The sequence below is a fragment of the Mus caroli genome, chromosome 1, assembly GCF_900094665.2.
Source record: "Mus caroli chromosome 1, CAROLI_EIJ_v1.1, whole genome shotgun sequence".
NCBI lineage: Eukaryota > Metazoa > Chordata > Mammalia > Rodentia > Muridae > Mus > Mus caroli.
The window spans coordinates 43445431-43457878 of record NC_034570.1 but is presented as its reverse complement, the minus strand read 5'-3'; positions in this window follow the sequence as shown (position 1 = coordinate 43457878).

The window sequence follows — 12448 nt, the reverse complement described above, 5'->3', positions numbered from 1 at the left end:
ATGGAGAGAAGCTGGAAGAGATAGATAGATAGAGTATTAAGATAAAAGCCCAGTGGCAGGGATTGAAGGGTAAGTCACTGAAACAGAAATCATAATTATTTGCTGAGGCAAATAGAGTAATTCTTATTGGAATGCTGATCTCTTGTTAGATGTTAGCCTGTCTGTCTACAGTTGATTATCAATGTTGCCATTATTAGTGTATTCAACTGTGCCATCAGTCATTTAGCTCATTTGAAATATCTTTGGCATCATAGATAGCATGCACATTCCCTGAAGTTACCTACTACAAATGTTTTTCTTGATTCTGAGACTGAGTACCTGGAAGAAGCAACTAAGAAGAATCATGTATGTAGGCATAGTTTGAGAGAGGACAGTGTGTCAGGTGGCAGTGGTGGCAGTGTAGTGAGGTAGTCAATAAATTAATTTTTAATTATTTTTAATTTGGGGGTGAATATCATAGGTAGGGCATTCTGTTTAAAGTAAGGAGAGAGTTGACTGGAATTGTAATAGACTACATGATCCTTCAGTGAGCTTCCAGCACCCTCCTGAAGACTCTATAACATTACACAACTTAACCAACTACTCAGACACATGACCTACCAATGGCCTAGGAGTATGGATGAATTTCAAATCAACCCTGTACTTCTTTAACACATGGTTATTCATTAAAAATAAATTTGAATATAGATCTTATAGGCTTAATGACCTCGCAAGTTGCCAGATTCAACATATTGATTTGTTCATAATATAAGGATTGAAATTACTCTAATGTTCCATGGTAACATTGGTTAAATGTGTGGCTATTATGAGGCAGTAAGAAATGACTGTTAAACTGATGCTATTCACCAATATCTTAAGATGGTAATAGTAGTCCCTTTTTTGTTTGTTTGATTTTTGTTTTTTGCTGTTTTGTTTTTCAAGACAGGGCTTCTCTGTGTAGCCCTGTCTGTCCTGGAACTCACTCTGTAGCCCAGGCTGGCCTCAAACTCAGAAATCTGCCTACCTCTGCCTTCCAAGTGCTGGGATTCAAGGCATGCACCACCACTGCCCGGCTAGTAGTCCCTTATTAAAGTTAGTTATTTAATTCAAGTTATGGACACAAACCATCTAGGACTTTTCTCTCTGTGTACAAAAGTATAGTGTATCACAATATACAATTTACAAAATACATTGTAGAAATTTAGACATATTAGAAATAAAATATGGCTATCTTCAGATAATACCACAAAGGATTTTACTTATTATTGTTTTCATATTTTTTACTTTGCATTTTCTAGATTCCAAATAACCAACTCACAACATTTTGTTTCTAATAAGTGTGTTTCTTACACTAGTTTTCTATAAGCTCCAGGATTAATATGTATATAAAAAGCATTCCATGGGTTAGGAGTAAAAATCTCCAGATTGCCTCAGGCTGCGGCACACACTACAAACATCAAATTGACCTTCAGTGGTAACACAGACCCTGGTCTCAGTAAAACCGTGGATCCAAAGATGGTCCTCAGTAGTAAGACAGAACCAGGTATCACCATGACCTTGGATGACAGCACAGACCATTTAATCACCTCAGTATAGCCTTTGGTGGCAGCATGGCCCAGAGTCATCAACATGCCACCTGAGGTCATGTTGATACCCATGGTTCGTGCTGCCTTTAAAGGTTTGTCTGGGTCTCTGGTCCTACTGCAGCCAGAGGCTGTGTTCATGGTCTTTGCTATTGTCAGAATCCGTGTGAAGGCCCAGGACCTATGCTCCCACTGACTATGAAAAGAAAGAAGGATATTTTTGTTGTGATATCAAGGAGTGGTATGCACAGATGAGAGGGAGGAACAAGGAAGGTTCCTTTAACAAACCCTACCCCACATTCCCACTCCAAAAGTAACAGCCTAGAAATGAAGCCATCAAAGAGAACTTTTCAGTAGTGTGATGAAGATGCTGAAGTGTAGCTCTCCACGGCTGATGGCTTCTGGCATAGATATGTGAGGGGAAGGACTCATTTCTATTTAAAGGGCAGGGTATTGAGAGTTTGACCATAGTCCAGTGAGTATTTTCATTATTAAATTTAATTTATTAATTTTAATTATTGAAAATTATTTTTTAAATTATTTTTAATTTGGAGGCAAATATCATAGGTGGGGGAATAGATATGGAAGGGCTATGAAGTGAATGTGATGAGGTGCATAATCTGAGAGTCACAGAGAATGAAAAAACATCTTATGTTGAAATTTTTTAATGTAAGAATTGTTAAAAAAATAGGAATAAAAAATAAGATGTAGGGCTGATATGGTGAATCAGTGATTATCTTCCAGAGGACACAGATTCATACATGGAGTCTCAAAACTTACATCACAACTTTCTGTAACTCCATCTAGAATACCTGGTATCTTCTTCATGCCTCTTCTGGAACTAAGCATACATATGGTACACAGACATATATGCCGCCAGAAAAACACCCATGTATGATTCATTTATATTACAATTGTAAGAATTAATTTTAAAAACCTTTAGTAAATAGATAAATACATTTCCTATAAAGTATATATTGATATTTTAACAACCACCTATTATGTTCCTTTTTATTTGAAAATAATAAATTCACATGAATAAACTAGAATATGATGCTTTAATCTTTGTGTTTTGTAATAATGTTGAATCAAGATAGTTATCATATTGATCACCTTAACCTGCCATTTATTGGCATATATAAAATAAATATTTTTTCATATTTAAAGTATATAATTAGTTTGAATTTTGTAATACATAATATAGGACTCTATAGGGGCAGTTGGGAAAGATAATTTAGTGAGATGGATTAGCAGAATGTAAGGAATATGAATGGTAAAGGAAAATAATTGAGATAGGGCATTTGGTATCTGCCTTGAGTTCCTGCCTTGACACATTCAGTAATGGACTGCACGATGTAAAACTATAAGTGAAAATAATCCCTTTCCTCCACAAGCTGATTTTGGTCATGATGTTTTACACAGTAATATACACTTAAAATAAAACACATACAATGTCTCACAGATCATTACGGAAGGAGTGGAAAGAGTGTAAGGACAGAGGCATGGTATATTGATTACATTGAAACAGTATCTTCTGGGTAAAACAGATAAGCAGTCCATATGAATTCAGAAAGGATGTAACAGTGTGCGCATGGCCTGAATAAACTGAAGATATACCATCCCAACATGAGTACTAGTATTTGTAGCAAAGTTCACTCCTAACCTATAAAGTAATGGCAATTACAGGGAGCAGGAGTTGGAAAGTCAGGGCATTTGTTGTTGTTGTTGTTGTTGTTTTTCCTTTCTGTTGTAGTTTGTTTGTATTTGTTTGTTTTGTTGTTTGTCTGTTTGTTTGTTTTTTAATGAATATAGCCACTGGTAAATCATCTGTGCTTCAGGAAAAGATCGCACATCCAAGCATATACTAGCAGCACAAAAATTAATGGAGGTAAAAACAAAGAAAGAAAGAAAACACAAAGACTGGTGGTTAGAGTAGGAAAGGGTTTGGGAGGATTCTGAATATGTTCAAAACAGAGTGAAGCAGAGTGTATGAAATTTCCAGAAAACTAATAAAATGTTTTTAAAATGACTTATTATTTAGGTGCGTTAATTATAGTAAGGAAAGAGTTCTGCATATACCATACTGCAAGTTTCCTTATTAATTTGGTCTCATTGTTTTAAGTCTCCTGTGTTATATTTTGTAATAGTCTGGATTCTTAGGAAGAAAAGAAGCTGTCTTTTGATATTTAGGCAAGGCTAAAATGGATAAGGCAAAATAAATGTAAATGCACTATTTGTTTCTTCTATCATTTCATGTGTGTGTTAATGTGTATGTACAAGTGTGTGTACATTTATTTGTAAGTGGAGGCCAGAAATCAATATCAGGTTCCCTCTTCAGTTGATTTCTACATTATGGTGTAGTCTAGGCAGAGCTCAGAGTCAATAACATGCCAATGCACCTGGATATTATGTCTGTGCTGAATATACTTGGATTCTCATTCTTTTGAAGCAAACGCTTACTGGTTCAGCCATATACTCGATTATACTTTTTCCTAAAAATGCAACATGTAACACATAAAGTTCAATGTAATAATGTGGCCAGAGTACCAAAACATTCTCCAAGGAAACAAAATACAGTAGCTCCTAATCATTTTTTAATGCTTTATCACTCAAAAGCAAAAGAGTAAGAATTTCATGAATTCATTGTTTTTAATAGATGAGTAGTACTCCATTGTGTAAATATACCACATCTTCTGTATCCATTCCTCTGTTGAAGGACATCTGGGTTCTTTCCAGCTTCTGGCTATTATAATTGAGGCTGCTATGAACATAGAGGAGCACGTGTACTTCTTACAAGTTGGAACATCTTCTGGGTATATGGCCAGGAGTGGCATTGCTGGATCTTCTGATAGAACTATGTCCAATTTTCTGAGTAACCACCAAACTGATTCCCAGAGTGGTTGTACCAGCTTGCAATCCTTTCTCTACATCCTCGCCAGCATCTGCTGTCACCTGAGTTTTTGATCTTAGCCATTCTGACTGATGTGAGGTGGAATATCAGAGTTGTTTTGATTTGCATTTCCCTGGTGATTAAGGACATTGAACTTTTTTTTTTTTTTTTTTAGGTGCTTCTCAGCCCTTCAGTATTCCTCAGTTGAGAATTCTTTATTTAGCTCTGTACTCCATTTCTTAATAGGGTTATTTGGTTTTTTGGAGTCCAACTTCTTGAGTTCTTTATATATATATTGGATATTAGCCCCCTATCAGATTTAGGCCTGGTAAAGATCTGTCCCTAATGTGTTGGTTGCTGTTTTATCTTTTTAACAGTGTCCTGTGCCTTACAGAAGCTTTGCAATTTTATGAGGTCCCATTTGTCAATTCTTGATCTTAGCACACAAGCCATTGCTGTTCTGTTTAGGTATTTTTCCCCTGTGTCCATATCTTCAAGGCTCTTCCCCACTTTCTCCTCTATAAGTTCCAGTGTCTCTGGTTTTATGTGGAGGTCCTTGATCCACTTAGACTTGAGCTTTGTACAGGGAGATAAGAATGGATCAATTTACATTCTTCTATATGCTAACTGCCAGTTGAACCAGCGCCACTTGTTGAAAATGCTGTCTTCTTTCCACTGGATGGCTTTAGCTTCTTTGTCAAAGATCAAGTGACCATAGGTGTGTGGGTTCATTTCTGGGTCTTCAGTTCTATTGCATTGATCTACCTGTCCGTCACTGTACTAGTACCATGCAGTTTTTAATCACAACTGCTCTGTAGTACAGCTTGAGACTGGGGATGGTGATTCCACCAGGATCTGATGGATACCATCCTAAGTGAGGTAACCCTTAGCAAAAGAACACACATGGTATGCACTCACTGATAAGTGGATATTAGCCCAGAAGCTCATAATATTCAAGATAAAATTTGCAAAACACATGAAACTCAAGAAGAAGGAAGACCAAAGTGTAGATACTCTGATCCTTCTTAGAAGGGGAAACAAAATACCCATGGAAGGAGTTACGGAAACAAAGTTCTGAGCAGAGACTGAAGGAATGACCATCCAGAGACTGCCCCACTTGGGGATCCATTCCATAAACAACCACCAAACCCAGACAGTATTGCAAATGCCAACAAGAACTTGCTGACAGGAGCCTGCTGAGAGGCTCTGCCAGTGCTGGACTAATTCAGAGGTGGATGCTCACAATCATCCATTTGACGGAGCCCAGGATCCCCAATGAAGGAGCTAGAGAAAGTTCCCAAAAAGCTGAAGGGGTTTGTAGCCTCCTAGGAGGAACAGCAATATGAACAAACCAGTAATCCCAGAGATCCCTAATCTACCAATAAAAACAAAACAAAACAAAACAAAACAAAACAAAACAAAACAAAACAAAACAAAACAAAACAAAACAAAACAAAACAAAACAAACATGGTGAGGCTCGTGGCTCTAGCTACATACAAAGCAGAGGATGGCCTTTTTGGTCATCAATGGGAGGAGAGGTCCTTGGTCCTGTGAAGGTTCTATGCCCCAGTATAGGGGAATGCCAGAAAGCAGGATTGGGTGGGTTGGGGAGCAGGTGGAGAGGGGAGTGGATAGGGGATTTACGGAGAGGAAATTAGGAAAGGGAATAACATTTGAAATGTAAATAAAGAAAACATCTAATTTAAAAAGCAAACAAAAACAAAAGACTTAAAATCAAATTTCAATGAAATTAATCGATGCATTAATAAATGAATGCATGAGACTGGATCAACTGAGTAGCTTGTTTCTGGCCCAAGCTCAACTGATCTCAGCTGTACTTATTAATGTTTCAATTGTGAATAAGGCAAACGGCTTTCTGAGGTTGGCTAGACTTTTGTTTCTGAGCTTTCGCTTGAAAATAGGTATTGACCTTACATTTTCCAGCATCCCAGCCTACAACATTTTCATCAGAGTTTTATGACTTTATGAACATAAGTAGGATTTCAAATAACAGCTTTTATCTCCAAAAGCTCAGCCACATTTACAGGGGTTTGCAAAAAGATATGGCCTCTTGAAAGGGGGAAATGAGAGGGCTGTAGCCATGGACATGAACACAGAGTGACATTTCTGCTATTCTATGAAAATAATGACTCACATTTGTATCTACAAAAATGTTTCTGTTAAGAGCAAGTATGGTTTTAATATTCTCTTTCAAAAAGTTACAATGATCAGTTATTTTTAATGATAATTATCATTAGCATTGATAATTAACTTTATTTTGAATGTATACAGGTTTATTTCCTATTTTTGTTTTAAATATGAATCTTGCAGAACTGCATGAACTGTCACTTATAAAATTGTCTCTAAAAGATAGTAGGTAAACTTTTTCTTAAGGATAACATAGTAAAATGCGGCAGTAAATCTATCTTACTTTTGGAGAGGAAAGAAACATTTATTTGTGTGTTATTGCTTTTCCATAAAAATATGAGGTATTAATCACAAACAAAACTTTAAAAGCTCCCTACTATATCACCCAAGAGTCTGTTTTACATATTAATCTTGGTTTTGCCCTCCTCAGTCACCTTTATATCAAGTCTAAAAAATATAACCCTCCTTGATCGCTTACCTGTAGATAAGGCTATAGGTAAAATTAAATGCATAACTGTCATCTTGTCCACACCTATGTTTTTAATTTCAGGCTGTCATTACCTTGTTGTTTTATTTTTCCCCCGTATCTTATTTATTGTGTTACACAATGACTATTTTGCAAATAAAAGGTCAAACACCTCTAAGAAGTAATGAAAAGGTATTTGACAGTTAAGAACTGTCAAGAGAACCCATTAGGTTCTAGAAAATATCCATGTTAAAAACTCTTGAAGGTGCACAGGGAAATCTCCATTTTCCTGAGACAAAGCCTCCTTTCCCTCAGGCAAAGAATGAGAATAATTAGCATTAATGATTCTCTTTTTCTTAAATGCATACAACTCCTGCAGTGAATTTCTCATTTTTTTCATAGGGATTAAATATAAATTTTGGAAAGCTGCATGAACTGCCATTTATAACATTGTTTCTAAGAGCCTATATATTAACATTTCAATAATGCTATCTACAGCTGAACATTTAACCTACAACAGGCTTTTAATTTGGGCTCTTTCTGTAGTAAATACAGTTTTCAATCTAAACAGTATTATGTTTTTGTTGATATTACAATTTGGTGAATTCAAAGGTTAAATAATCACTCATAAAAGACATTGGACAAATGAGATGGTAAAAATCCTTTTCCCTGACATTTAGATATAACAAGCAAAATTCAGTTTCAGTAATTGTAATCCATTTAATGCCGCTTTTAGAAGATTGATACTTGGTGGTTTGTCAACTGACATTTGCAAGCAGACCAAACTTTTATTTCACTTTGTTTAGATATAACTAAAACAAATAAAATTTAGTTAAGATAAAAATACAGGAAGGGAAAATGGAAAAGTAATTTACCTATAATTGACAAAAATATATTTCTGTAGAATACTTTTTCTCTAGATAGCTAAATTTCATAACAAATCTAACCAGCTTAACATAATGAAAAATTTATTAAAAAGTCCTTGAGAGTTTAAAATATTTTGGTAATTTACTTGATAATTTTTATTATAACTGATAAATAGAATGACATGGAAAATAATATTAAAACATATTTACTATTTCTAGATCTAATGTTAAATATCTGTGGTTTTCATAGGAAATCTTATTAAAAATACTTAGAATCTTTGTCACTTGGGTTTCAGCTATTATGTTGCTTAGGGCACCACATATTAAGAATGGCCAGTTGTCTTACTTCGTCTGATTACAAGGAAAAAAAAAACAAGAAAGGATGTATTTAAGAATCAATATTAGACTCATCAATATTGTATTCATCAATATTATAGAAAATAGGTAAGAGCGAGTGTGAGCACATTGCATTAGAAACTCATTTGTATCTTGTGTTATATTTGTTTTCCTATACTATAGCAGCATTATAACTAAAACCCCTAGTGATAGATCATTCTTAAATGGGTGATCTCCATATGCATTTTATATCTCTTTTATTTGAAAAAAATAAGTCAATGCAGGTTAACATGAGTATTATTTTCTCTTGTTTGGAAACTTTCTCTAAAAACATTCCCAAAGATGGCCAAAGTCCAGAGATTTAATTTCTGTTGCTTCACAGTGTTTCACAACCTACATTTCTCAGCATGGGAATTTCCCTGGTATAGATGGTTAGAAAATAAAATACTTATGTATTGAATTTAAAGTATTTTAAGAAAGAAGGGGGTTTTGTATTTAAATAGGCATATAGATTTTGACATAAAAAGAAAATGTAGTCTTCACCTATTTATATTTGCTAGTTTTGAAAGGAAGGCAAGACACAAACCCACTGCTTCGACTTTTCTTAGAGCAATGGATAGGAAACTGAAGCAGGGTCTATTGGCATCACCAGCATGCAGAAGGCCCTGAGTTCAATCTCCACCACAGACAAAGCCACAGAAAAATAAAATCATGCCTGTCATTGTCTAGTAAATTTTGTTCAATTCTCATAGGCAGCTTTTGTGTTAACTTTTAAAATAGGAACCAGTTAGGACAATGTAAAATTGTTTAATTAGTTACCTAGAATTGCATGATTAATATTTTGTAATTTGTGTAAGACATCTGATCAAATTGTATTTAATACCCTTTATCGATAGAAGAAGGTATAGCAATGAAAGGAAGTTGGCATATATTAAAGTAGAAGTTTCAAACTCTGATCTATGAATTTTTAATTAAATTTACATATTTACACTCAAAGTTGTTACTATTTTTTTAATTTAGTAAATATCATTGAAGGTTTACTAGTTTCTAGGTGCTAATTTGGTTATTTAATGTGGAAAAAAATAATGTTTCCTTTACTTTTAAAGGAACGTTATTCAAAGGCAATAATGACAAGGTAAGATAAAAAATAAAAGTGACATTCAAATTAGAGAGCTGACTATATTACAAGAAGCATATTTCAAATTATAAGACTAGCATATTAAAAGATTCACAGATGTGAGGTTCCGTGGCATAGTAAAATCATCAATAAGGGAGACTTCAGGGCACTGCAGACAATTTTACAGAAAGCCATTGTCCTAAATAGTTATGAATTGCCTAATTTTGCTTTAGAACAAAGGATAGAGGCTCTTTTTGGGCTAGCCAGTTAAATGCTGTAGCTCTGAAATCAGTGATTTGAATGTACTTGTGAGAATAATATGGGGAAGCAATATAGTGAAGCTAAAGGAAGTGGAGATGTGTGAATATCAGCCACAGACAGAGGTGAGAGTGCACACCTGAAATGAAGAAATAGAATGTGGGGGCAGGGAGCAGGCTGCAAAGTCAGGCTCATCACTTAGGGGTAAGTGAGATCTAAGGACCTATTCCGTTTGGAACAGTTTTAAGAGTTGAACAGAAGAGTAAAGGAATACCTAAAACCTTTAGTGGGTACTAGAAACAGTGGGGTGAGTTTAGAATAGAGATTATCAGAGGCATGAAGATCTCCCTGGTTAAAACAGAGGCCAAACTAGTAAAATCAAGGAAAGCATTTTAGGTGGGAAATCAAGTTGCCTGAGAATGATGTGTGAAACTAAGTGTCAGCCAAGCAGCAAAGAGGAGGTAGAGAGAAAACCAAGAAAAAAACACTGTCTGAAATAATATATTGACTGCCAAAGCTCTCCAGAGAATCTGTTCACATTAAAGCCACTTATATTTATGAAGCCTGCATTGTTGAAAAAACAATATGATAGAAAGTATCATTAGATTTTTGTAGACAACTGATAGTTCTCTAAGTGGAAAAAAAAATTAGAGAAACCAGATTTAATTTAGAACCACGCCTCTCTGAGTTTGTTCCCTGAAAAGGGCATTGGTAGTGTGAGGATCAATACGGAGTGGAGTATCAAGCACATGTTAACAGAATATTGGGACAAGAGACAAACTGAGGAAATATCTTAAAGGAATCTGTCTTACACTGAGACTCTTTACTATACTTTGCTTACATGTTATCTTTAATAAGGAAGTTCTGCTTTTAATTTTAGAGATTTCAAGTTCTCTAAAAATAGTTGTAAAACAATATTGAAGATTCAATATGGAGCCTTACCCAGCTATGCAAGTGCTTTATAACAAAGATAACACCCTCAGCCTGCATTTTACTTGAGGTTTGAAATGGACTCAATAAGTGCCTAGGCTATCATGAATCCCCACTCTGTAGTTCAGTTTCAAAATGTCCATGATCTCCAGTGATGGATGGGATGAGAAATGAAGACTTTACCACATGCTACTTCCTAATGCCTTACAAAGTTTTCTGTTCTTTCACCCTGTCTTAATCTCAATCTTTTCTCTCCCTCTCCCCACCTCTCTCTTTTATACCCTTCTCTTTAGTGCAATAATAAGTACAAAGCTATGAAATATTTAACAAAAATTATAAGCATATTTTTTTGAAAACCGATTATTGTGTCATTTCTATGGAATGAAACAGGCAAAGCATCCTGGTTTGTGAACGGTTTATTTTTGCAGCTTTCTTGGTGGTAGGTGAAACACCTTTCTTTTTAAAAATTGATGATTGCTCTTAGTAGAGTTAGAAATATAATTAATTTAAGATACAGAAAGCTGTACTTCCAGAGACTAACACAATAGCTCTCCTAATACCCAAAATAGTAAAAGTATGTATACTTACCCCATCAGATTTTTCTCTTTCTGCTTATTAGGCACTAAAAAGCTTCCATGATGCTAAAATATTTGCTGTAGCATTGTAAAGGTCACACACATAGAGTGGGCATGCCCCCAAATTGCTATCATATCCAGAGTCATCTACACACCTAGATATAACTTCCATACCTATTTGCAAATGCTTGTTTTACCTATTCAAAATTCACTTTCACATTAGTATTCAGGGAGTAAGGGAAGGAAGGGAAAAGGTACAAATGATGTATTAGAAACATCTCAGTTATTTAACAGAGAAGCCTAAATCTTCAAATGATATCTGGAAGTAAAGATATTGTTGCTTTGCAGGCAGGTTTTGATAAAATTAGGAAAAAAACGCAGCATTTGTGCCAATGTCCTCATCTACATTTTAGAATGGTGATATATGCCTTGGCAGCCTATTTGAAAATTTTATGATTTTATATAGGTGGATTTGGGTGCTGCTACCTAACAACATTATATCAAAGATTCACAAAATGCTAAAAGGAGAGTACTTACTAATAGTCTTAGTCAGGGTTTCTATTCCTGCACAAACTTCATGACCAAGAAGCAAATTGGGGAGGAAAGGATTTATTCAGATTACACTGCCACATGGCTTTTCATCACCAAAAGAAGTTAGTACTGGAACTCAAGCACGTTAGGAAGCAGGAGCTGATGCAGAGGCCATGAAGGTATGTTACTGGCTTGCTTCCCCTGGCTTACTCAGCTTGCTTCCTTATAGAATCCAGGACTACCAGCCCAGGAATGGCACCACCCAAAATGGGCCCTTACAGCTGGACCCCATGGAAGCGTTTTCTCAAAGGAGGCTGGTTTCTTGTGATAAAGCCAACTTGTATCCAGTTAATACACAAAACCAGCCATTACACCAGTACTTTCACTGCCTGCTCAAAACGTAGAACTAGAACCAAGTAGAAAAAGAGGAAGGAACTCTGGGAGAGAAGGGGCTTTTAGGCTTTCCATGTCATTACTGGTTTTCTCTATCTGGACCTACCTTCCTCATAAACTTGTGCCTCATATAATAGAAGGAGACTGAGTTGGGTTTAGCAGGTTAAAATCTGTTGAAAAAGACATATATGGCTAGAGATACCTAAAGTGCAGTCTATATTCCACACAGATAGAAAGTACAAAAACAAGAACCAGGGAACCAGACCTCAGATGTCTGAGGAAGCAGGAACAGTAGATAACAAATTCTTAGTGAGGACCACAGAGGCAGACAGCTTCTGGGACAGGCGGGAGCCACAGAGCCGCTGAGGCAGCACC